This window comes from Panicum hallii, chromosome 8 (genome assembly GCF_002211085.1).
Source record: "Panicum hallii strain FIL2 chromosome 8, PHallii_v3.1, whole genome shotgun sequence".
Lineage (NCBI taxonomy): Eukaryota > Viridiplantae > Streptophyta > Magnoliopsida > Poales > Poaceae > Panicum > Panicum hallii.
Window position 1 is genome coordinate 10,816,099 of NC_038049.1, and position 22,996 is coordinate 10,839,094.

Consider the following 22,996-nt stretch of genomic DNA (forward strand, 5'->3'; position numbering starts at 1 on the left):
AGAAACACAAAATACCTACAGTACTACTAGCTACACCCCTATTAACCCAGACGCCTGGAGGCGACATCAATTGTCAATTAGGTTGTCCACGGGTAAGGATCAATTTAAGTGGGGTAGAGTTTCTAGCAGATTTGGTAGTACTTAAGTCTGGGGGAATAGACGTGATTCTTGGAATGGACTGGTTAAGCCGACACAATGGTCTCATAGGCTGTACTGATAAAGTGGTACACCTAACAAACCCCGAAGGAGTACAAGTGATCTGCCATACCCGAGACAGTAAGTTTGACCCGATGGTGTTTAGCGTGGAAGCCCAGCCCTTAGAAGGAGTCCCGGTAGTAAACGAATACCCAGATGTTTTTCCCGAAGAACTTCCCGGTATGCCACCAGACAGGGATATAGAATTCGTCATCGACCTTATCCCCGGAACCTCCCCTATAGCCAAGAGACCCTATAGGATGGCGGCCTCGGAATTGACGGAATTAAAGAAGCAACTAGAAGAACTACAACGGATTGGCTTTATCAGACCAAGCTCGTCGCCATGGGGAGCCCCGGTTCTGTTTGTCAAAAAGAAAGATGGAAGTATGAGAATGTGCGTAGATTACCGGGCACTGAATGAAGTTACCATTAAGAATAAGTACCCTCTCCCCAGGATTGATGACCTTTTCGATCAGCTAAAAGGAGCCAAGTACTTTTCCAAGATCGATCTAAGGTCAGGATATTTTCAGCTCAAGATCAGGGAAAGTGACATCCCTAAGACAGCTTTTGTCACCCGCTACGGGCAGTTTGAGTTCACCGTAATGTCCTTCGGACTAACCAATGCCCCTGCCTATTTTATGAACCTCATGAACAAGGTATTTATGGACGAGCTGGATAAGTTTGTCGTAGTCTTTATCGACGACATACTTATCTACTCCAAGAGTATTCAGGAGCATGAGCAACACCTGCGGGCAGTATTGGAGAAGCTGAGGACACATAGGCTCTATGCTAAGTTTAGCAAGTGCGAATTCTGGCTGGAAAGAGTAGCTTTCCTTGGTCACATTCTGACCGCGGAAGGCGTAGCGGTGGACCCAGAGAAGGTCGAAGCAGTTTCCAACTGGCAGCGACCAACTAACGTCAGTGAAATCAGGAGCTTCCTTAGGTTAGCCGGGTACTATCGGAGATTTATCGAGGGATTCTCTAAGATAGCCCGACCCATGACGGAACTTCTTAAGAAGGAGAAAAAGTTCGCTTGGACAGAATCCTGTGAGAGAAGTTTTCAAGAATTGAAGCAAAGGTTGACAACCGCCCCAGTGCTGACCCTACCGGATATTCATCGGGACTTTGTCATTTATTGTGACGCATCCCGACAAGGATTAGGGTGTGTACTGATGCAAGATGGGAGAGTCGTCGCATATGCTTCCCGCCAACTCAGGACTCATGAGCAGAATTATCCGACCCATGATTTGGAACTAGCAGCCGTAGTGCATGCCCTTAAGATTTGGAGACATTACCTGATCGGAAATAAGTGTGAGGTTTACACCGACCACAAGAGTCTGAAGTATATCTTTACCCAGCCGGATTTAAATTTAAGGCAGAGAAGATGGTTGGAGTTGGTCAAGGACTATAATTTGGAAATTCAGTATCACCCCGGAAAGGCGAACGTGGTAGCCGATGCCTTAAGCCGAAAAACCTATGGACCCAAGGATGACCACCTACGCGAGGAAATGGCACGATTAAACGTGCACGTTGTTCCTCGAGGTTCTAGCCACGTGCTGAACGTTCGATCAACACTAGAGGATAGAATCAGAGAGGCTCAAGGATCAGATCAAGAGTTAGTAAGGATTTGCAAACAAACTGGAGAAAACAAAGCACCGGGTTTCCGAGTGGATGATAAAGGAACGTTATGGTATGAAAATAGAATTTGTGTACCCCAGGATGGAGACTTCCGGCAAATAATCATGGACGAAGCCCATAACTCAGCCTACTCCATCCATCCAGGATCCACCAAAATGTATATGGACATAAAGCAAAAATATTGGTGGAGTGGAATGAAGGCGGATATTGCAAGATTCGTGGCTCATTGTGACACTTGTCAAAGGATAAAGGCCGAGCATCTAAAGCCGGCAGGATCATTGCAACCCTTGCCCATTCCGGTCTGGAAATGGGATGAGGTAGGAATGGACTTTGTAGTGGGTCTACCCCGAACACAGAAGGGACACGATTCCATATGGGTGATAGTGGACCGACTCACTAAATCGGCACATTTTAGACCCGTACGAACTAATTATGGTGGAGAAAAGCTGGCAAAGCTTTATATTGAAAACATAGTAAAGTTGCACGGAGTGCCTAGCCAAATTGTCTCGGATAGAGGGACCCAATTCACCTCTAGGTTCTGGAAAAGTTTGCATCAAGCCATGGGCACCAAGTTGGATTTTAGCTCTGCATATCACCCACAGACGGATGGTCAAACCGAAAGGGTGAATCAGATTATGGAAGATATGCTGAGAGCATGCGTCCTGACCTATGGACAGGACTGGGAGCAGAGTCTGCCTTATGCGGAATTTTCGTACAATAATAGTTATCAAGCCAGCCTGGGCATGTCGCCATTCGAAGCCCTCTATGGAAGAAAGTGCAAAACCCCCTAATGTGGTCGGAAGTTGGGGAACGTGCCCTAGTAGGGCCTGCACTTATAAAGGAAGCAGAAGAAAAAGTAGCGGAGATCCGCGAATAGCTGAAAGCAGCACAATCTCGACAAAAGAACTACGCAGATAAGAGGAGGCGAGAAATAAGTTTCAACCTAGGCGATTTTGTTTATCTCAAGGTCTCACCCATTCGAGGAACGCGAAGGTTTCAAGTGCAAGGAAAATTGGCCCCTCGATACATTGGACCGTATCAAGTCCTGAAGAGAGTCAGAGCAGTGGCATACCGACTGGAGTTACCAGAAGAAATGTCGGATATACACCCGGTGTTCCATGTTTCGCAATTAAGAAGGTGTTTGAGAGTGCCCGAGGGAGAACATGTGCCGATAGAAACAATGGATCTGCAGCCGGATTTGCGATACCAAGAAGTACCGGTCAAAATTCTGGACACTGTCACTAGAAGGACAAGAAACTCCGAAGTACGGATCTGCAGAGTTCAATGGAGCAGGCATGGAGTAGAAGAAGCAACCTGGGAACGCGAGGAGGCTCTAAAGAAGGAATTTCCCCATCTGTTCAGGAGCCGGCCGAATCTCGAGGATGAGATTCATTTAAGTGGGGTAGGTTTGTGACGCCCCGAAAATTCATCTAACTAAATCATGCGCTAGAGTAATTCGTAGAAACGGTTCGACGTCAAAACCCTAACCCTAACCGGATCGCCGTCCCGTTCCGCATCGCTCGCGACCGCCCGCCGTGATTAGAGCCGGCGCGACCCCTTTTCTTTTTCTCCTCGCGCGAATACCGCGCGCGTGGCCGACCGGCCGCGGCTGCGGCCGCGATTGGCGCCGACGCGTTTTTCTTTTCCCTCGCTGTTCTCCTCGCGCTGCGCGCTTCCCCGCGCGTGGCCGACCGGCCGCGGTCACCGCCGCGACCGGCGCCGGCACTTCTCCCCTCCCCTCTTTTTCTTTTCTCTCTTTCTCCCTAATTCTTTTTTTTCCTTTTTCCTTTTCTCCCTTTTCTTTCCTTTCCCTTTTTCTTCCTTCCCTCCCTTTTCTTTTCTCCCTCCTTCCTTCCTGCCCCTCCCTCTTTTCCCTCTGCTCCCGAGCGCCACACGCCGCGCGCTGCCGTGCCGCGCACGCGCTCGCCCCCGCGTGCCCCGCGTGGCCGTGTGCCACGCCGTGCGCCGCGCCGTGCCCGCGCCCCGCCCTGGCCCGCGCCTCACCGCGCTGCGCGCACACGCGCCGCGCCGCCCGCCGTCGCTGCGCCCCGCGACGCCGTGCCGACCGCCGCTGCCGCGCCCTCCCTCGCCACTGCTCCCACGTGCGCACGCCGCACCGCCCTGTTCCCCGGCCGCGCACGCCGCCGTACGCGCACGCGCCGCTGAGCCGCGCACGCGCACGCGTCCGGCCCACGCGCACGCACTGCACAGCCGCCGCCCCGCCGCCGCTGGCGCCCCGCCTCGCCGCTCGCGCCGTCGCCTGTGCCGCGCAGCCCCCGGCCCCTCCTCCCCCACGTGCTCGACGCCGCCCTCGGCGCTGGCGCCTTGCCGCACGCCACGACGCGACTCCGGGCGCCATTAATGGCCGTCCCGAAGCCGCTCCGCCGGCCACCACCCGCCGCCCGCTCGGCCGCCTATAAATAGGCCCCCCCGGCACCCTCGGCACCCCCACAACCTGCCACGCCGCCTAGCCCTTCACCTCCCCACGCCCAGCGCCGCCCCGCCATGCTCCCGCGGCCACCACCGCCGGCCCCCGCCGCCCCGCTCCCACGCGCTGCCCCGGCCCGAGGTGAGGCCGGGAACTGGTTCCCCGTACCCCCCTCCTCCTTTTCCCCACCCCCGGACCGCCGTCGAACCCCGGGCCGGCCGGATTTGGCCGCCGCCGGTGCCCCACCTCCCCTCCTCTGTTTTGCATGGGGGAGAGGAAGGAGAAGGGCAGTTTTGCCCATAACCCCCCCTTTTCTGTTTTTCTCCAAAGAAAACCCCCTATCCACTTCTTTTTGCAAAAGAAACCCTACGCTTTCCGTTATTTCAAATCGAACCCCTCGATACATAAACCAAGATATATTTGATGCATGCGCAGGGTATTTCTAGGATTAGCAAATAAGCCCTTACCCCCTTTAGATAATTACGAACAAGTCCCTGGACCCCCGTTTAAGCCCTGAAACCACCTTTAGCGCGTCATTTTATGTGTGAAACGACCTCCGATCGACCCGAAACTTTACCACGCCCTTTCTAGTATAGTTTTAGCCGTGCCATTAATAAACCACCCAAAGATATCACCCCTAACTCTGTAACTAAATTATTTCCGATTCTAGTCCAACGATAAAAGCTGTTAGTCCTTTCGCTTGATTGTATGTCTGTTTGTTTGCGTCGTAGGACACGGAGTGAACGAAGAAGTTCCCGACTGCGACCAAGCAACCGAGGACCAGTTCTGCGACCCCGAACCCGAAGGACAGTGCTTCGATCAGGACCTCCCGCAAGGGTTTGACGATGGCAAGTTCAATTCCGCCCTTTGATGCATATTTTTGTCCTAGTTTTTATAAACACAACCCAGTGGCCTGTTTTATAAAATTGCATGGTTTTGTGTGCCGTAAACATGGTAGGATAGCCACCCTTGTTGTGATAACCATACCTTGAACACCTGATTTTATAAAGAAAATGCGTGTGTGTGGGAAGGGATAAAATGTGGTTTTGAAAAGTGAGTCAGACGGGATGGATGGCATTTCTGTGTGAATTGCCGTTGGTGTGCTCGTACCTGTGTGGTTGAGCGTGAAAGGGAGATATCCATCTTGTCACCCCTAAGGACCGAGTTGATGTGTCGTCTCACCTAGCTTCCTGTCGTGCAAACCACTTGACCGTTGTATGGGCAACGGCTTAGCCTAACCCCACTAGTTAGTCTGATAGCCATCAGGAGAGCTGGGAGCAACGGGTGATCAAGGAGACGGGGTAAGCTCTGTGTGACTGATGCCCTGGTTAAACCTCGGTGTTAGGTCGAATGACCCCTTGATAGATCCCGTGGTGGCTAGCCAGATCTAGCTAAGGTGGGTAAGGGCTTCGATGGGATCTGCACCGGCACTAAGGTGTACGTGCTGTGGTACCCCACCTGTGGGTAAAGTTGCACACCTCTGCAGAGTTAAAATCTATTCGAATAGCCGTGCCCACGGTACTGGGCAAGTTACGGTGTGGTCACATAACTAGTGTTTCTCTCGTGGAATGGTTGGACTGGTGTGGGTTGTGTGGAAATGTCCGGCCGCCGTGCCGTGTGCTACGACGGACGGGGAGTCCGGTAGCAGTTTTAAACTGGATCCTGTGTGGATCAATGCCATGTGCTCCTTGATGCTTAATGGACTGTTTTGAAAATGTTTTAAATGAACCTTTGCATAAAGTCGAGTTTTCTCGCAAATGAACCATAACCTTATCCTTGGATTATCCTTTGCATTTACTTCTGATATAACCCCCTCCGTGGGTGTGAATGGACTTGCTGAGTACGTTTGTACTCACCCCATTCTTACTTCTACAGTGGAAGATCCCGACTACACCCCCGAAGACGTCGAATAGGGTTCCGTCCTGCACCCAGTCTTGCCTGTGGGTGAGGTCACCGTTGGAGCTCCGCATGGCGCAAGACTCTGATGATCCCCTTTTCGTAGTTAGTGTAGTGGTATGGGTTTTTGTTGTAATCCTCGCGATAGTGGCGCTTCATTGCCCATTACCGCGAAGAGTTGTACGGTGATGTACCATCTGATGTAATAAAAGTGTTATCAGCCTCCTGGGACTGATAAAGTAACACTTTTAAAGTCTTCCCTGATGAGGGGACGCTTCAGGTGCCCTTGATGGAGTGGATCTGTCTACCCCATCTGAATATCGTACTAGAGCTCTACGGCAAGAAGTGAACTATGCGGTGGCCCACTTGTTGCACTGACATTCTGAGAGCTTGGCCAACGTTTTCGAGCGTGTTGCCCTGCGTGTGGTCCAAGAAATTATGAAGCATCAGCACTCTCCAACGGGACCTACCTTGGGGAGTCACAAAAGGGAACTACCGTTCCAAACCAGGCGACCACTGCCTTATGCACTCGCGGCTGCAGAGTCACATGGTTCTCCGGCTTATGTGGTTTATAAGGTGGGAGGTGATCCCATGGATCACCAGTTCTTCAGCGAGCCACCCAAGGAGATTCCACATGGCTATATGTGTGCTTGTATACCGGATTGCAATAATCCGGTACATCCAACACAGAAGGCAGTTAGAGGAGTTTCTGGAGCGGACGCAGCCCCAGGGTCATAGACGGCGGAACAGATTAGTGCCATTCCAAGAGATCAGTTTGGCATCTTGCCTAAGTGGAGAGCGATCGGCTATACCAAGCCGTATCCAAGTGATTATGATCTAATTCCATTGCCGCCTAAGTATCGGCTTCCTGAATTTACCAAGTTCAGTGGAGCAGAAGGTTCTAGCTCTATCGAGCACGTGAGCCGATACTTGGCGCAACTAGGGATGATCTCGGTATCAGATCCTTTGCGAGTGAGGTTCTTCTTGCAATCGCTCACAGGGCCAGCCTTTGGATGGTACACGTCATTAGGCCCTGATTCAATCCTTACTTGGAAGCAGCTAGAGGAGCAGTTCCACATTCAGTATCATTCGGAGGCTGCAGAAGCAGGAATTGCTGATTTGGCGCAGGTACGATAGAAGCGTGGGGAAACTATGGCGGAATTCATCCGACGCTTCAGGGAAGTGAAGAACCGATGCTACTTGACATGGATTTCAGAGAAGGAGGCAGTCGAGTTAGCATCTTTGGGGTTACTGAAGCCGATCAGAGATCTGGCTTTCCAGTTGGAGTTCACCTCTTTGGCACATTTGGTTCAGAAGCTGACAATGCACGAGCAGCGCCATCCCGAGCTGTGTCAAGATAAGTTCATTGACAATGCATGAGCAGCGCCATCCCGAGCTGTGTCAAGATAAGTTCAAGTGTCAAGTCGCGGTGGTTGATGCAGAGGAAGCCGAAGACTCCGGGGAAGAATAAGAGGTAGCAGTCGCAGAATGGACTCGGGGGGCAAACCCTGTGTCCTGCAAATGGGTGAAGCAAACAGGGCCTGCGAAAGGATTTGACTTCAACGTAGGCAAAGTTGAACAGATCTTTGATCTGTTGTTAAAAGAGAAACAGTTGAAGTTTCCGGAAGGATATAAACCTCCTACAGCGTAGGAGCTGAAGGGAAGATCATATTGCAAATGGCACGACTCTTTCACCCACAGCACAAGCAATTGCAAGGAGCTTCGTCGGCAAATTCAATCGGCTATTGAGCAAGGCCGATTGATCTTGGGCCAAACAGCCATGAAGGTCGATACCCAGCCTTTCCCTGGGGTAAACATGGTGGAAGGTTATGACCGATCCACAAGATGGCAGCTGGATTTTGCGCTCGGCATCAACATGGCGGGGTTAGTGTCACGCCGCCAAGCAAAGAATAAGGAGGCTGATCCCAGCGATCAGCCCCAAAATAAAGAAAAAAGATATGTCACAGAAGAACAAGTGACATATGTGAGAAATCAGTGGCCGACTTCTTCTGATCTTCTCAAAAAGTATGAGTACCAGTACTAGCAGCGACTTCAGCAGGAATCTGAGGAGGAAGAGTACGAGCATCGTACTGGGAAGCGTTTGAAGAGGCATGAAGATGCGCGTGATCATTGGCACTGCCCGTTTTTCAGGTATTGTTGGGATTCTGGTATGAGTCGGCTGCCTACCACTAGAGACTGCCCAGAGTGTGGACCCGTGAAGCCAGATGGAAAGGGGGTCTCGATTTTCCGGCGCTTAGGACCTGCTCCGACTCAGCAAGAACAGGTTCGATCGCCACGAAGAAGAGTGGACCTTGATGAAGAAGAGGACAAGTATCATCGTCCGCGATGGTGCCCTGATGGGCTCAATCGTTCTCAGAAGCGCAGGGTTCAGCGGTTGCGCAGCTTGGAAGAAGCTGAAGCTAAATACATCGAGTCATTAAGGAAACCCGCCCAGATTTGGCAGAACAGGTCCATCGCGTGCAGAAAAAGGAGTCTCACCATCCTAGAAAGGAGTGGCGACCCAAGTTGGCAAAAGCCGATGTGAAGGTACCGGCTGATACGCATATGGTGTTTGTGCTCCCTGCAGAATTCCACGCTTGAGCCCATGAGGAGTCGTCAGTTGCCCAGCTTGACTTGGGTCCCCGGTCGGTGATATTTGAGAAGCCGCAAGATAAGAGCTACAAGCATTTGAAGGCCTTGTATCTTAAGGGGTACATAAACGGGTAGCCCGTTAATAAGATGCTTGTGGATACAGGGGCAGCAGTTAATATCATGCCGTACTCAGTCCTGCGCCGCTTGGGGCGGTCCACCGGAGATTTGATCAAGACTAATGTCATGCTAAGTGACTTTAATGGGCAGACTTCAGAAGCTCAAGGTGTCCTCAGTGTGGATCTAGCTATCGGGAATAAGACCGTCCCGACCTCTTTCTTCATTGTCAATAGCAAGAGCACATATAATGTCCTACTTGGTAGGGATTGGATTCATACCAACTGTTGCATTCCCTCCATAATGCATCAGTGCCTGATCCAGTGGGATGGAGATGAGGTAGAAGTGGTCCATGCAGATGACTCAATTGAAATTTCACATCCTGCTATGAGTATATGGGATGCGGAAGACCAGGAGCCGATCTCAGGGATGAGTCTGGAAGGCTGTGATCGCATCAAAGCTTAAAAAAAATAGCGTGAGGCTGGTCTTATCCACTGGCCTTACGGAATAGAGGAGCTGCAAGGAACAGGCTGCTCTAGCACATTGGTGAAGGCCGATTCCTGCGATCAGTCCCAAAAAATAAAGTGTAAACTTTTGATGTCAAGTACTTTACATAGTGGTAGTTATTATGGAAAGGCTCGCTTTGACAGCCGGCCTTACTCTTTTTGTAAGAACTTGAAAGATAATGAAAGTCATGGAGTGGCATGGAGCGGCCGATCTCGACGATCGGCCAAAATTCTTTTTACCATCTTCTTTTTCCATCTACAGTATCGACTTAACAGATGATGGGAAATTAGGATATGGGTTCACATCGGCTGATGAGCTTGAAGAAATAGATATTGGTCCTGGGGATAAGCCACGGCCAATATTTGTCAGTAGGAAATTGCGTAGCAAAGCTATCATCGGCTTTCTTATTAAAGAAGTGTGCTTTTGGCGTGTCGGCTGGACAATTTTTGGGCTTTCTGGTTCATGAAAGAGGGATCGAGATTGGCCTAAAAAGTTAGGAAGCCATACGCACCATGGTGCCACCTACTACAAAGAAGGAGCTCCAGCAACTCATTGGCAAGATCAATTTTGTTAGGAGGTTTATCTCTAATCTCTCTGGGCGAATCGAGCCTTTTATGAAGTTGGTGAAAATCAAAGCCAATGAAGAATTTTGCTGGGGGGCAGAGCAGCAACAAGCATTTGAGGAAATCAAAGAGTATTTATCAAAACCACCTGTGCTGATTCCGCCCCAACAAGATAAGCCATTTTATGTGTACTTGTCAGTTGGGGACACCTCCATCGCGTCAGTAATGATACAAGTGCATGATAATAAAGAGAGGGTTGTATTCTACCTCAGCAGAAGGATGCTGGACGCAGAGACAAGGTATCCCGATATCAAGAAGCTATGCTTTTGTTTATTCTTTACATGCTCCAAGCTTCGTCACATACTACTATCGGCTGAAGTAATTATTATCTGCAAATCCGATGTTATAAAGCACATGCTATCGGCTCCTGTGTTGAAAGGCCGATTGGGAAAATGGATGTTTGCATTGTTAGAGTTCGATATCCGATATCAACCCGCAAAGGCAGTCAAAGGGCAAGCGTTAGCGGATCTTATTGCTGAGAGGGTCAATACCAACATAGCAGCGCTTTCTGTACGAGCTTGGGCTATGTACTTTGACGGATCAGTTTGTGGAGATGGATGTAGCATAGGAATCCTGCTGGTATCGCCTCGGGGGCAACGTATTCTTTCTCAATCAAATTGCCTACTACTTGCACCAATAATCTTGCAGAGTATGAGGCGGTGCATAAAGGAATGGAGTTGCTTCTTGAGGCCGGAGCTGAAGCGGTAGAAGTCTTCGGGGATTCTAAATTGGTGATCTCTCAACTCACAGAGGAATACAGGTGTGAAAGTGAACTACTCTTTCCTTTGTGGGTGCAATGTCAAGAATTGATAGCCCAATTCAGGTACATAAATTTCTATTGGACACCTAGGGCTCGGAATTCAGAGGCCAATGATTTGGCACAACTGGCTTCAAGGTACAAAGCCGACGGATCTAATCATCAGGTGCACCTACTGGACCAGGGTGATTGGAGAGCCGATATCTTCAATTACTTGAAGGATTCGGCTCGGGGGGCACCCAAGAGGATACGTTATAAAGCCATGAGGTATGTCTTGATAGGGGACGACATGTTCTATAGGACTTTGGAGGGGCTGTTGCTTAAATGCCTAGGGCCGGTTGAGTCCAATCGGCTCTTACATGAAGTCCGCGAAGGAACCTGTGGGACTCATCAATCGGCTCACAAAATGAAGTGGCTGATTAGGCGGTCAGGGTACTATTGGCCCACCATGCTTGAGGATTGTTTTAAATATTATAAAGGATGTCAAGCATGCCAGAGGTTCGGGAAGATTCAGATGGTACCAGCATCAGTAATGAACCCCATTATTAAACCATGGCCGTTCAGAGGCTGGGGTATGGACATGATTGGCAAAATTAATCCTCCATCCAGCAAAGGCCACCAGTTCATTTTGGCCATCACGGATTACTTCACCAAGTGGGTAGAAGCAATTCCCATGAAATCAGTGGCATCCAAAGACGTTATTCAGTTTGTCAAGGAACATGTCATTCATAGATTTGGGATCCCTTAGACCATCACAATAGATGGAGGCTCAGTCTTTATTTCAGAAGAATTCAAGAAGTTTGGCGCCGACATGGGCATCAAGTTGATCAGGTCGTCCCCGTATTATGCCCAGGCAAATGGACAAGCTGAAGCATCCAATCAGAGCCTCATCAAGTTAATTAAGAGGAAGATTGATGAATACCCTAGATGTTGGCATGAAGTCTTATCAGAGGCATTGTGGGCATACCGTATATCTTGTCACGGGTGACGAAAACTTCCCCTTATCACCTAGTCTATGGGCAGGAGGCTGTGTTACCGTGGAAAATTATGGCCGGATCAAGGCACGTAGAGTTCCAGAACGATTTAACAGCTGAAGAATATGCTACCCTAATGAATGACAACGTTGAGGACCTCATGGAGCTCAGGCTTTGGTCACTTGAGAAGATCAAGGAAAATAAGGCCAAAGTAGCTCGCGCGTATAATAAGAAGGTCAAGCTGAAGGAATTCCAAGTAGGAGATCTGGTTTGGGAAGCAGTACTACCATTGGGAACTAAGGACGCAGCGTATGGCAAGTGGTCCCCAAACTGGCATGGGCCATATAGGGTCAACCAAGTCCTACCTGGGAATGCATATATGCTCGAAGAATTGGATGGTGTCAAGTTCCCAGTGGCAGTCAACGGTCAACATCTTAAGAGATACTTCCCAAGCATGTGGGATGATGAGCAGTAAAGCCAATGTCATGCATCAGGCTATAAGCCGATGCGACCAATGGGCCTGAATAAGGTAGCGCTAGAGCTGTGTGGAAGGGCGCGAATCAACGGAGCCTGATGGACCGAGTGTGCGGAACCGATAACTTATGTCAAAATTAAGAACGAAGAAAGAAGGCCGATGTGTACGATCGGCCCACACGTTGAGGAGAAGCATTTCGTAAGTTGTCAAAATAGCCGATGTGGGACCATTGACTCTAGAGTTTTTGAAGTAATCAAACATAATGGGATCACCGAACAGCCGATGTGTGACCATCGACTTTAGAGTTAAAATATACGAATACAAAGTTTATCTCAAACAGGTTTTCTGAAGGAAATCATCAATAGCAGCAATGGCGTCGAGACAGACACGATCAACTTTAGCGATCACTGCTTCGTCCTCCTCGTCCACTCTCGGCATCGCTTGTTTGCTCAGAGCACTCAGCTCGGCCAGATCCACCTTCAGTTCAGCAGTCAGGGCTTCTGCCTCCCGTTTGGAGCTTGCAATAAGGTCTTTTTCCTCTTGGATGCACTGCTTGGTAGCCCAGACTTTGGCCTCGAGATCCTCTAGATCCTTCTCTAGAAGAAGAAGCCGTTGGGAGGAAACAGATGTGTCGGTCTTGGCGTCCAGTGCAGCTTTCTTCTTGTTGACCGACTGACACCGCTCGGCAATATTGGTCCTCAAGGGGGATTGAGAGTGGCGGGTCTCAATCCTATGGCGAGCCTCTGCTACTTTTACCCGAAATGAAGGGAGGTGCCTGGCTGGCAGGAGCTTGACTTGAAGACCTACGGGAAGCTGGGAGTTGACTTTATCAAGGATCCGCTTTACCTTGCTGGAATCCTGGATCAGGGCATCGGTCGAACCCGACAGAAGATCTTTCATACGGAGAAGCTGACTGGCGACACTGGTCGGGCCCGGTCGTGGATCTTCGGCTTCTAGTATGGCCGACCCGATGGATGCAGGATCAAACACAAGCAACTCTGAAAGGTCTAGGCTCTGAAAGAAGGCAAGTGAGTAGAGCAGCGCAGAAGGGAATGAAAATGGCCTGGGAGTAAAGCATACCTGTCCTAGGAGAGGAGTGGCAATAGCCGACGAAGAAGTAGTCGGCTCCTGAAGGCGTGTCCCTTCTGGAGGAGGAATGTTGACAGCGGGAGGAGCGAAGGTCGGCCTTGGAGAAGTCACCTTTTCAGAAGAAGGGGCAGCAGCCGACGAAGCAGTAGTCAGCTCTGGCAGGCGTGTCTCTTGTGAAGAAAGATTAGCAGTGGCCGAGGCAATGGATGGTCCTTCTAGACAAGAGCTAATGACTGATGCGGCCACAACCGGCTCCTGCAAACCTGGTGAGGTGACCGGGACATTAATCAGCGTCGAGGGGCCTTCCGGAGCTATTGGGTCAGGATCACGAAGGGTAATCATAGCTCTGATAGGCACTTCCACATCCTCTGGAACCTCTAAAGTTGAGCCCTTCTAGCGTGGGGGTTCTTCCCCACTGGAGACGTCCACGATGACAGGCTGCGAGAAAAGAGAGTGTAATTAATAAAAATGAACAAGAACAGAAGGTCGATTATGAAGGAAGGTGATCCAAACCTGGCTAGCAACTGGAGCTTCTTGGCTGGAGGGAGATGGCACAACTTCTTTCCGGATCTTCCTGACAAGTACCTTCCTCGTCTAAGCACGAGCCCGGGGGGCAACAGCGTCAGATGATCGTCTTCGCTTGGGGGTCAGCTTTGAGGTGCTGGGCTAGATCTGCATGATACCTTTTGAAGGAGGAGGTGTGTTTTTGCCAAAAAGTACCACAGGGGCAATTGGTGAGAACCGAAAGACAGATCCATCATCATTCTTGGGCTCTGGGCCATCATCCTGCTGCAGAAAGAGAGAATGGAATCAAAAAGATTCAGTAAGGTCAAAAGGAGAAAGCAAGGGGCAAAAAGTAATACCTCTCCTTCAGGGATTTCATACTCAGTGTGAATTTGTCGCAGTATTGGCCCCAAGGCTCTCCGGAAAACATGAGTCTTCCACATCAACCACCAGCCCTCGAAGTCAACAGCTAAAGAAATAAAGGCAAGGTCGACAGGAATTGGGATGGACAGATCTGAAAATAAACTGTAGCATCTTCGGGTGGTGACGGCATCAGGAAGGTCCACTCTACTTGATGTCAGATGATAAAGGAGGAAATGTGGAGGCACCTACCCAAGACCAAACTGCGGGGCTGCTACGACCGGCTGGTAAAATTCATATCCTGGTTTAATGATCCGGCTGGAAGTGCTCATGCCGACTGGGAGGAGGCAAGGACGAATCATGATGGAGTACAGGCGCCTGGTATCGATATCATGGGCAAATTCAGCCAGTCCGAATGTGGCTAGGTTCTCAAAGAGTTCAGAATCGACATACGGGAGGAAAATTGGGTTGTCCAGGCCTTTATAAAAAGTTCTAAACCATCGAGAGGTGTCTGAAGGATTTAATTTCCCACCAGGGAGACTGTATAAGGCCTGTCCGAAGCTGGTGCATCGGATTTGTCTCCCACTCTGGTCTGGAAAAGAGTTGTTGATCAGAGAGGGGAAATTTGGGACGAGATCTTGGAAGTAAAGGTGAGCCCATAGCTGGATGAACCACCAGGGACCACCAGTCCTAAGTTTTTTCTGTGAAAGAAGACTCGAGGACATCAGGTGAAGGTATCTGTAAATTTCTCCAAGGAATAACTTACCAAGGCCAATAGTGTGACCTTTGGCCAGCTCATATGCCAGAGGAAGATAATTTTTGGTTGGAGCAAGTGAAGGGCCACAGAAGAGAAAGTGCTCTAGCCATAGATTCAGGAAGGCTGTGTGTTCTTTCTCTGTCACAGGTCCTTTTGTTTTCAGGTGTTGGTTCAGATATGTGCTCCAGTTTGTGCACTCTGCTTTGGAAGATAGTTTGAAGGAGACTACAGAAAGCATACAAGCAGAGGGACAGGATGATGAGATGTCTAAGCCGGTAATCATCATGACATCTAGAAGAGTTGGGGTCATTGGGCCATGACCAAAGAGGAAACAGTTCAAGGCATCGGACCAGAAATAGCCGATGGTCTTCAGAAGGTTCTCATCCTTTTCAAGAGGGGAAAGAGAGAGAGAGAGAGAGACAAAGCATCGGCTATCCCTATGGATTCCCATAAAGGCTGGTAGGTGTTCGCCACTCTGTTATACCAAACTACCCAGCCCTCTGGAGGGTTTGGCCAAGCGTGAAGGATATCAGACCAAGAGTCTAGATCTATGTCTTGACTCACGAAGGGGATTCGATTAGCCTCACAAGAATTAGATCTATGGGCTTCTTGTAAGAATGAGGCCCAAGATAGAAAGAATTGGGGGAAGAAGGATGCGGTAAGAGGATATCGGAAGCCTGAAAAAACCCACGAAAGACAGAGTAGTCGAAGAAAGAGGTCATTTAACAGCGCAATAAATCCTGTGATTACTGCATTAAATTAACAAGGGTCGGAGTTTTACCTTCAGACCAAAAGGATTCGCGCTAGTACTCAAAGATTCCGCCATCAGGAGTCTTGATGAAGTCAAGAACTCGGGAAACAGATCTAGGGTTGGCGGCGCAGGAGTGGGCGCGTATTCTGAGGCTCGGAGGAGGATTCTGTGGCAATCGGCTCTTTACAGCCGATACCGAGAAACATCCAATGAGCCGACCACGGCTCGGACTAATGTTTACACGTGTCTGTGCATGCAGGAATCTAATATAGCATACCTTCCCTATCGGGTGCAGGGTCAGGTGGCACGCCTAGCGACTCCAAGCCAGGGTGTGTGCCGGATCTCGGGCCGTTCACCGAGGGACCGGGGCCCACCATCAGTCCCGGAAGCCTCCCGGCTCCTCGTGTTGCCTGTCGCTACTCGCCGGCGGGTTTTGACCGACAACACGTGGAGAGTACCCTTCGGAGTGAAGAAGCACCACAACAGCCCTATGAAAAGATACCAAGATGCAATCAGAAACTAAATACCCTTCGAAAAAGAAAACAATATTTCTATTCACTCGGGATCAACCGTCCCATCAATTACAGTTACAGGGGTATTTATAATGAGCGGTTCACCTACCCTTCACCATTATTACATCTTTTCACCCCTCAACAACTATATTCCTCGAATATTCCAAGAGTATACTATAATTTCCTATCTAATCCCCCATTTACAGCTCACTACGCCCTTTGGATCCACCTTGATGCGACGGTCCTTCTCGTCGGAGACCTTCGATATCCTGGCTTGGTATCGTGATCGGCCGCCTGGTCAAACGGAGTCCTAGTGTCAACTTCGCCTTGCCTGCACTTCGGAAAAGGCTTCATCTTCATGACCCTTTGGTGTGATCTGAAGATCTCGACCCGCTCGTGGGACCACCTGGGAAATTGGTCCATCCTTTTAGCCTTTGACCCTTCGGCGCGATCTGAAGGTGGCGTCCCCCAATAGTAGCCCCTCGAGGGCAAGGCCTTCCTTGGTAGTCCTGAGGCCTCGATCGCCTCGTCGCGTGCAACATAGCACGAAGCACCACCCCTCGGATCATCGACGTAGGGCAAGGGGATCTATTGTGTTCCTGTGAAAAAATGGACAAAAACAGAAGAAAAAGATAAAACTTGAAAAAGGAATATGGTAGGGAGAAACGAAGGAATTGAGTTGAAGGGACTGTGTAGAAAAAGACCGTGGAGCCCATGTTTGACTGCAAAGATCCATTAGTAATGGTCGGATGCAAAGGGGCAATGATGTATTTTTGCTTCTTTTGCTGCCCCAGAGCGCTATATATAAACGACGCCCAGAGCTGGTCAGGCCTGCTCCCCCAATCTGGCGAGGCTTCAGCCGATCCGGAGGCAGACGAAGTCGTCGTGTTCCTTTGTTCACTGCGGGGCTTCGCTTCCCCTTGGACCCCATGTTTGTGGAGACACTTTGGTTGCACAAAATGTTTCTACACCAGCTGACGCCCAACTCCATTGCGCGCCTCAACCTATACTTTTGGTTGGCGAAGACTTGTCATTTCCAACCTTCGGCTGAAAACATCACCTTTGTCCATCGAGTACATTATCAACCAAAGATAATTGCTGTGATGACCGACGACGGCACCGAAGGCGATGCCGAAGCCAAGTACGGCTGCTACAACTTCACCTACCAGGAGATAGTTTCTAGCCCCGTGACTGCCTACAAAAAAAATGGCCTGTGGATTGGACTTCGTTTTTTGTTTTACCACAAGGTCTCGCTGGACATAAACACCCAGAGCCACCCCCTCGTCACCGACAAGATTCGTAACTTGGTTGAAACTCCACTTGTGGATGTAGAAGATACCGAAGATTGTTTGGCTTTCGTAGCCATGCTTCAGGAAGTGTTGAAGGTGTATGGCACCCTCGACATTACCAAAGAATATGTTGCGTGCTACTGCTGGCCGTTGAAAGCCGACTGGTCTATCAAATCTTGGTTGCCGGAGGCGCAATGACTCGCAGGGATTCCCACACCGGACTTCGCCACCTCCTTCAACCTCAAAAAACATCATGAGTCTGCTTTATGTCGTTATGCTTCGGCCCCTCTTGCTTCATTCTATATCGTGACACTGTGATAAGGACATCACCATGCTGGATACACCTAAGATTTTGTCTTCTACAAGTTACAAGTCATCACCAACTTGGTCTTCATGTCCGAGATTTGGTACTGTTCACCATCAGTCCCTATGCACCAACTCCTTCCGTGGATACCGTCGCCCATACCTCTTCGTCGCCTGCTTACGACCACTTCCTCAACAAGTACGACTACTCGGTGCCTCGATCGATTACTTTCTGAAGCTCGATTGACTACTTCAACAACTCGTACGACTACTTCTTGTGTGACCACGACAAGATGCTGCGTCACCTATTTTGGGCCAAGTGGGCCTTGTATGGTGTCAGGCCTTAAGCCCAGGTTGAGGACGCCCCCACCTGGTCGCCCTCAACTCTAAAATGTTCCCCCCTTCGGTATAAACTCAGTAGCAGTCGCCACATTAGGGTTTGGGTTTTGTTTAGCATTTTCCATCGAGAAACAGATCACTTTCATTGTAACTGTGATGTCAAGTCCTTTTGTTGTGAATCAGGGCCCCCGTTCTTGTTCTACACCACTATGGAGATTAGTACTTTTGTGATTAGAGCTTAAACCCCATCTTGTTCTTTGCTTCATATTCATCTGCAATTTCAGATTGTGAGTTTACCCTTTCTTGCTTGTGTTATTTGATTCGCTTGCAGGGAAAGCCTTCTTGGCAAGGTCAATCAAGTTGTGCTTGGTTGATAACCAACGGAACAATGGTGGTGTAATGGTTGCAGGGGTTCGAATCGAGACTGATAAGAAAGCTGGATCACCAACGTCGTGACTCCACCAATTGAATTTGCCATAACTATCGGAAGATCGAGCTAGTGCTATATCAAGTGGTATAAGGATTTAGGTTAACCGTGAGGTATACCTTCATATTCCCCGTTAGATTCATCTTGTTTTCATTACCTACAGTCCACAAAAAGGCAAAAAAAAATTACACTTTCCACTATCCTATCACCTGTTTTAGCCTTTGCAATTTCGTTTCAGATTTGCTTTGTTGAGTTTGTGTTCATGGTCGAGTCGTTCTTGCTGTTTTAGTGTGTTTGTGGTTGTAGTTCAATCGCCCATTGCTATTTTTATTTCTGCCGCTATCCCATCCACCTTTAACGAAACAACAAGTCAAGTCCTCGCATTACTTGACTTGCCCCCTCTAGCCGCCTTGTGTGAACTCTCGCCGCGCAAGCCCTAGATACGTTGCAAGCTGCCGTGTGTTTTTCACCTTGCATCGCAGCCCTCCTTATTTTATCTGGCGATACCTATTGCTGAATACACCAGGGACGCTTTGCCCTAGCTTGTTCTGCCTTGTTTCCCCCCCCCCCAAAACCCTCACTTGGAGGCTTTTCCTTAAAACAGGCATAACTTTTCGCTCGTAACTCGAATTGGGGCAAAATTTTTTTAAGTACTGTGAAATTTAATTTTGCATCAAACCATGATCGGAGAATCCAGTTGGGGCAAAAATAGAATCCCAAAATTGCTTTCTAAGTGGGAGATCTCAAGCTCCAAAGTTGCTGCACGCTTTTCAGAGAACGTGCCTAATTTTCTATAGACCACATCTTAACTCTGTTCAGGCAGAAACTTTTTATGCTTGTAGCCTGTGTGTTCCCTGTTAGGAGAAAAATATAAAAAAAGCTAAAAAATAAAAAATTTGTAAAAAAACAACGATAGGAGGAAAAATTAGGGAAATAGATAAAAACAATTACATGGGTTGCTAGTTGCTTATTCTTTGAGTTCTGTCCATCGTTCTTTGTTCCAACTTATTGTGCTATGCCTAGGGACATATCTTAGCTAGCAACGGTGACTAGTATTTTGGATACTTATTGAACTTTGCGAATCTGCTTTCGATAATTGCTGATTCCTTGCTATCATATTGTGCCTACCCAAGATACACATGTATTTCTGTCAGTACAGGTTCGCCTTGCAACTGTTACACTCAAGCTTGGCAACAGATTATACCAACCTGTTGGCTTTGGTAAGAACACTTGCAAGATGGTGGTAAGCCGCTTGAGCTATTGCCCTCCACTTTCACCACCACCCGATAGCTGTTAGTTGATAATGATAATACCTTACTGTTATCTTTTGCTATCTTTTTAACCATGTTAGGAGGATCAAGGAAAGGAGTGGAGTCCCCTTCGGACTTCAATGAGTGTGTGTCCAAGGATGAGCTTACAAGGCTTCTTGATGACTAGCGCACCTACTTCAATGAGAAGTTTGAGGAGATGATGCAAACTGTTAACAATCTGGTCACCCGAATTGAACATGTTGAACAACGGCCTCCTCCACATCGACCCCGACATCAACCACCGGAGGGTGAGGAGGAAAAGGATGATGATGCCGACCTTGATGCTGATCGTCTTCGGCATAATTGTCATGGTATGGGAGGTAATCATAATCGTGGTAATAATGATCCTTTTGCTAAAATAAAGTTTACCATGATTCCTTTTGCTGGTACTGCTAACCCTGAGGCCTATTTAGATTGGGAACTTGCTATTGAACAAAAGTTTAATTCTCATTTGGTTCCTGCTGAGCTTAGAGTTAGACTTGCTACTAGTGAGTTTACTAGTTTTGCTCTATTTTGGTGGAATGACCTATGCACTGCTCCTAACAATGCAAATGCTATACCTCAGACTTGGAATGCTTTAAAACAACATATGAAATCTTGCTTTGTGCCTCCTTATTATCAAGGTGATTTGCGTTTAAAGTTGCAAACTTTAAATCAGGATGATAAAGGGGTAGAGGAATATTATTAGGAGCTAATCATTGGTTTAGCACGATGTAATATACATGAGGATGATCAGGATATTTGTGCTAGATTTTTTGGTAGTTTGCATCATGATATACAGGATATCCTTGATTATAAAGAATGGACCAGGTTCAGCCAATTGTATCATCTTGCCCTTAAGGCTGAAAGAGAAATACAGGGACAACGACAACAGTAGAATTTCAGGTCCAACACTAGAAGATCCTTTCAGCAGCATTTCGACTTCGACAAACCTAAGGCACCTGTTGCTAAGCCACCAACAACACCGCTTGCTGCTACTGCTACTACACCTACTTCCGAGGTGAGTAATGTGTCTTATATGCAGCCCCAACAATAGAAGAAGGTTGTTTCTACTAGTACTTCATCGAGCCACACCACCAACATCGTGTGCCACCACTGCAAGGGCCTGGGACACATCATGAAGGATTGCTCGAGTCAACGTGCATTCATTGCTACCAATGATGGAGGGTATGTAAGTGCTCATGATGTTGAAGATGATTTGGCTCTTGCTGCTAACCATGTTGCAGATTCGGAGAGTGAAGAAGAGGCTATTGATCCTATGACTGCTGCTGTGGGCTACAAATCTGTTCTTGTGCAGCGTGTGCTAAGTACAAAGCTTGAGCACGAGTCAGATAAGCTACAACGCCATAATTTGTTCAACATGTTCCTCATTGTCAAGGATTGTCATGTTCGTACAATAATTGATAGTGGGAGCTGCAACAACTTGGTTAGTTCGGATTTGGTCAAGAAGCTTGGCTTGACCACACGTGCTCATCCCAAACCTTATCACCTCGAATGGTTTAACAATACTGGTAAGGCAAAGGTAACTCAATCAGCAAGAATACATTTTTTTCGTTGGTTCATATCATGATTATGCTGATTTTGATGTCGTATGTATGCAAGCATGTTCACTTTTATTAGGACGTTCATGGGAATATGATATTGATGCTTTACACCATGGTAGAACTAATACATATACTTTGTAGCATAAGGGCAAAAAAATTGTTTTACTTCCTTTGACTCCTGCTGAAATTGTACAACATGACAAAAAGCTTGCTGAAATTTCTAATAATGATCATGCTTTCGACTCTTGTGGTGTTACATCCAAGGATTATACGGTGATGGGAGGTGCTTTGCTTGCTGAAAATATTGTTGATGGTGCACCATGTTGTACCATGTTTTGCAGACACATTTCATTTTCACATGATCCTCCTCCTATGTCTAGCGAATTGTGTGCTACTGTCACTGACCTTTTGTAGGAGTTTGATGGTGGGATGGAGTCGGGGACGACTCCATTTGAAGAAGGGGATGATGATGAGGACATCACCATGCTGGATACACTCGAGATTTGATCTTCTATGAGTTAGAAGTAATCACCAACTTGGTCTTCATGTCCGAGATTTGGTACTGTTCACCTTCAGTCCCTGTGCACCAACTCCGTCCGACGATATCATCGCCCGTACCTCTTCGTCGCCTGCTTACAACCACTTCCTACAAGTACGACTACTCGGTGCCTCGATCGATTACTATCTGAAGCTCGATAGACTACTTGAACAACTCGTACGACTACTTCCGACTACTTCAATGTCACACCCGGTTTTAAGGACAAAACCGAATGCATAACTATATGTATGCCAGGATCAAGTTCCATACATATAGTGACTTTATCAGTGAATAATCAGCAACAGTATCACGAAAAGAGAATTAAAAGACTATAAAGATTATTAGAGTTATACATCTTATTCTGAAAACGGAGACTCCAAACTTCACAGGCAATCGACCCCGGGGTTGCGTAGGCCTAGAACTCAGCATCATCTTCAAAAGACTTCACATCACTTTCTCCTCTGAGCAGCAATTATAACAAGCGTGAGTACACTTATGGTTGATACTCAGCTAGTGTTGGAAATTATATGACATGAAGGCCAAAAGCAAGGAAAGGCTGACTGGCTTACTGCGATAAGCAATTTTAGTTGGTCAAGTTTTATTAGCACCTGATTACTAAGATATAAGTTCATACCAAAACCTGCATTAAAAGAGAGAGAAGAGATACAACATAAGCATAACCATAACCATAAATATGGTCCACGATTTAATTCATCTACAAGTTCAATTATCATGTGAGTGTCCAAGCCGCTCTTAACCGTGAGCACGGCTGATATATCCGTTTTTACTCTACAGAGGTTGTACACTTTACTCGCAATTCGTGTCTCCCAATTTGCCCGAGGTAGCTAGTCTCTTAAACACTTCCGAGGTGAGTCGCAAGGCATTCGCTACGAGGCCTTTACAAAGATTTCCTAACTTATGATAATCCGTTAAGATTTCAAGTCAAAACGGTCATAACCCTCCCTAATGAGGTAGTACCTTAGCCAAGGACCACATATCATAAAGCCTCAAGAGGACCGAGCTATACCCCGACGATGCAACCCATCTTGCCCTTTCGGTAAGATCGTCATAAGC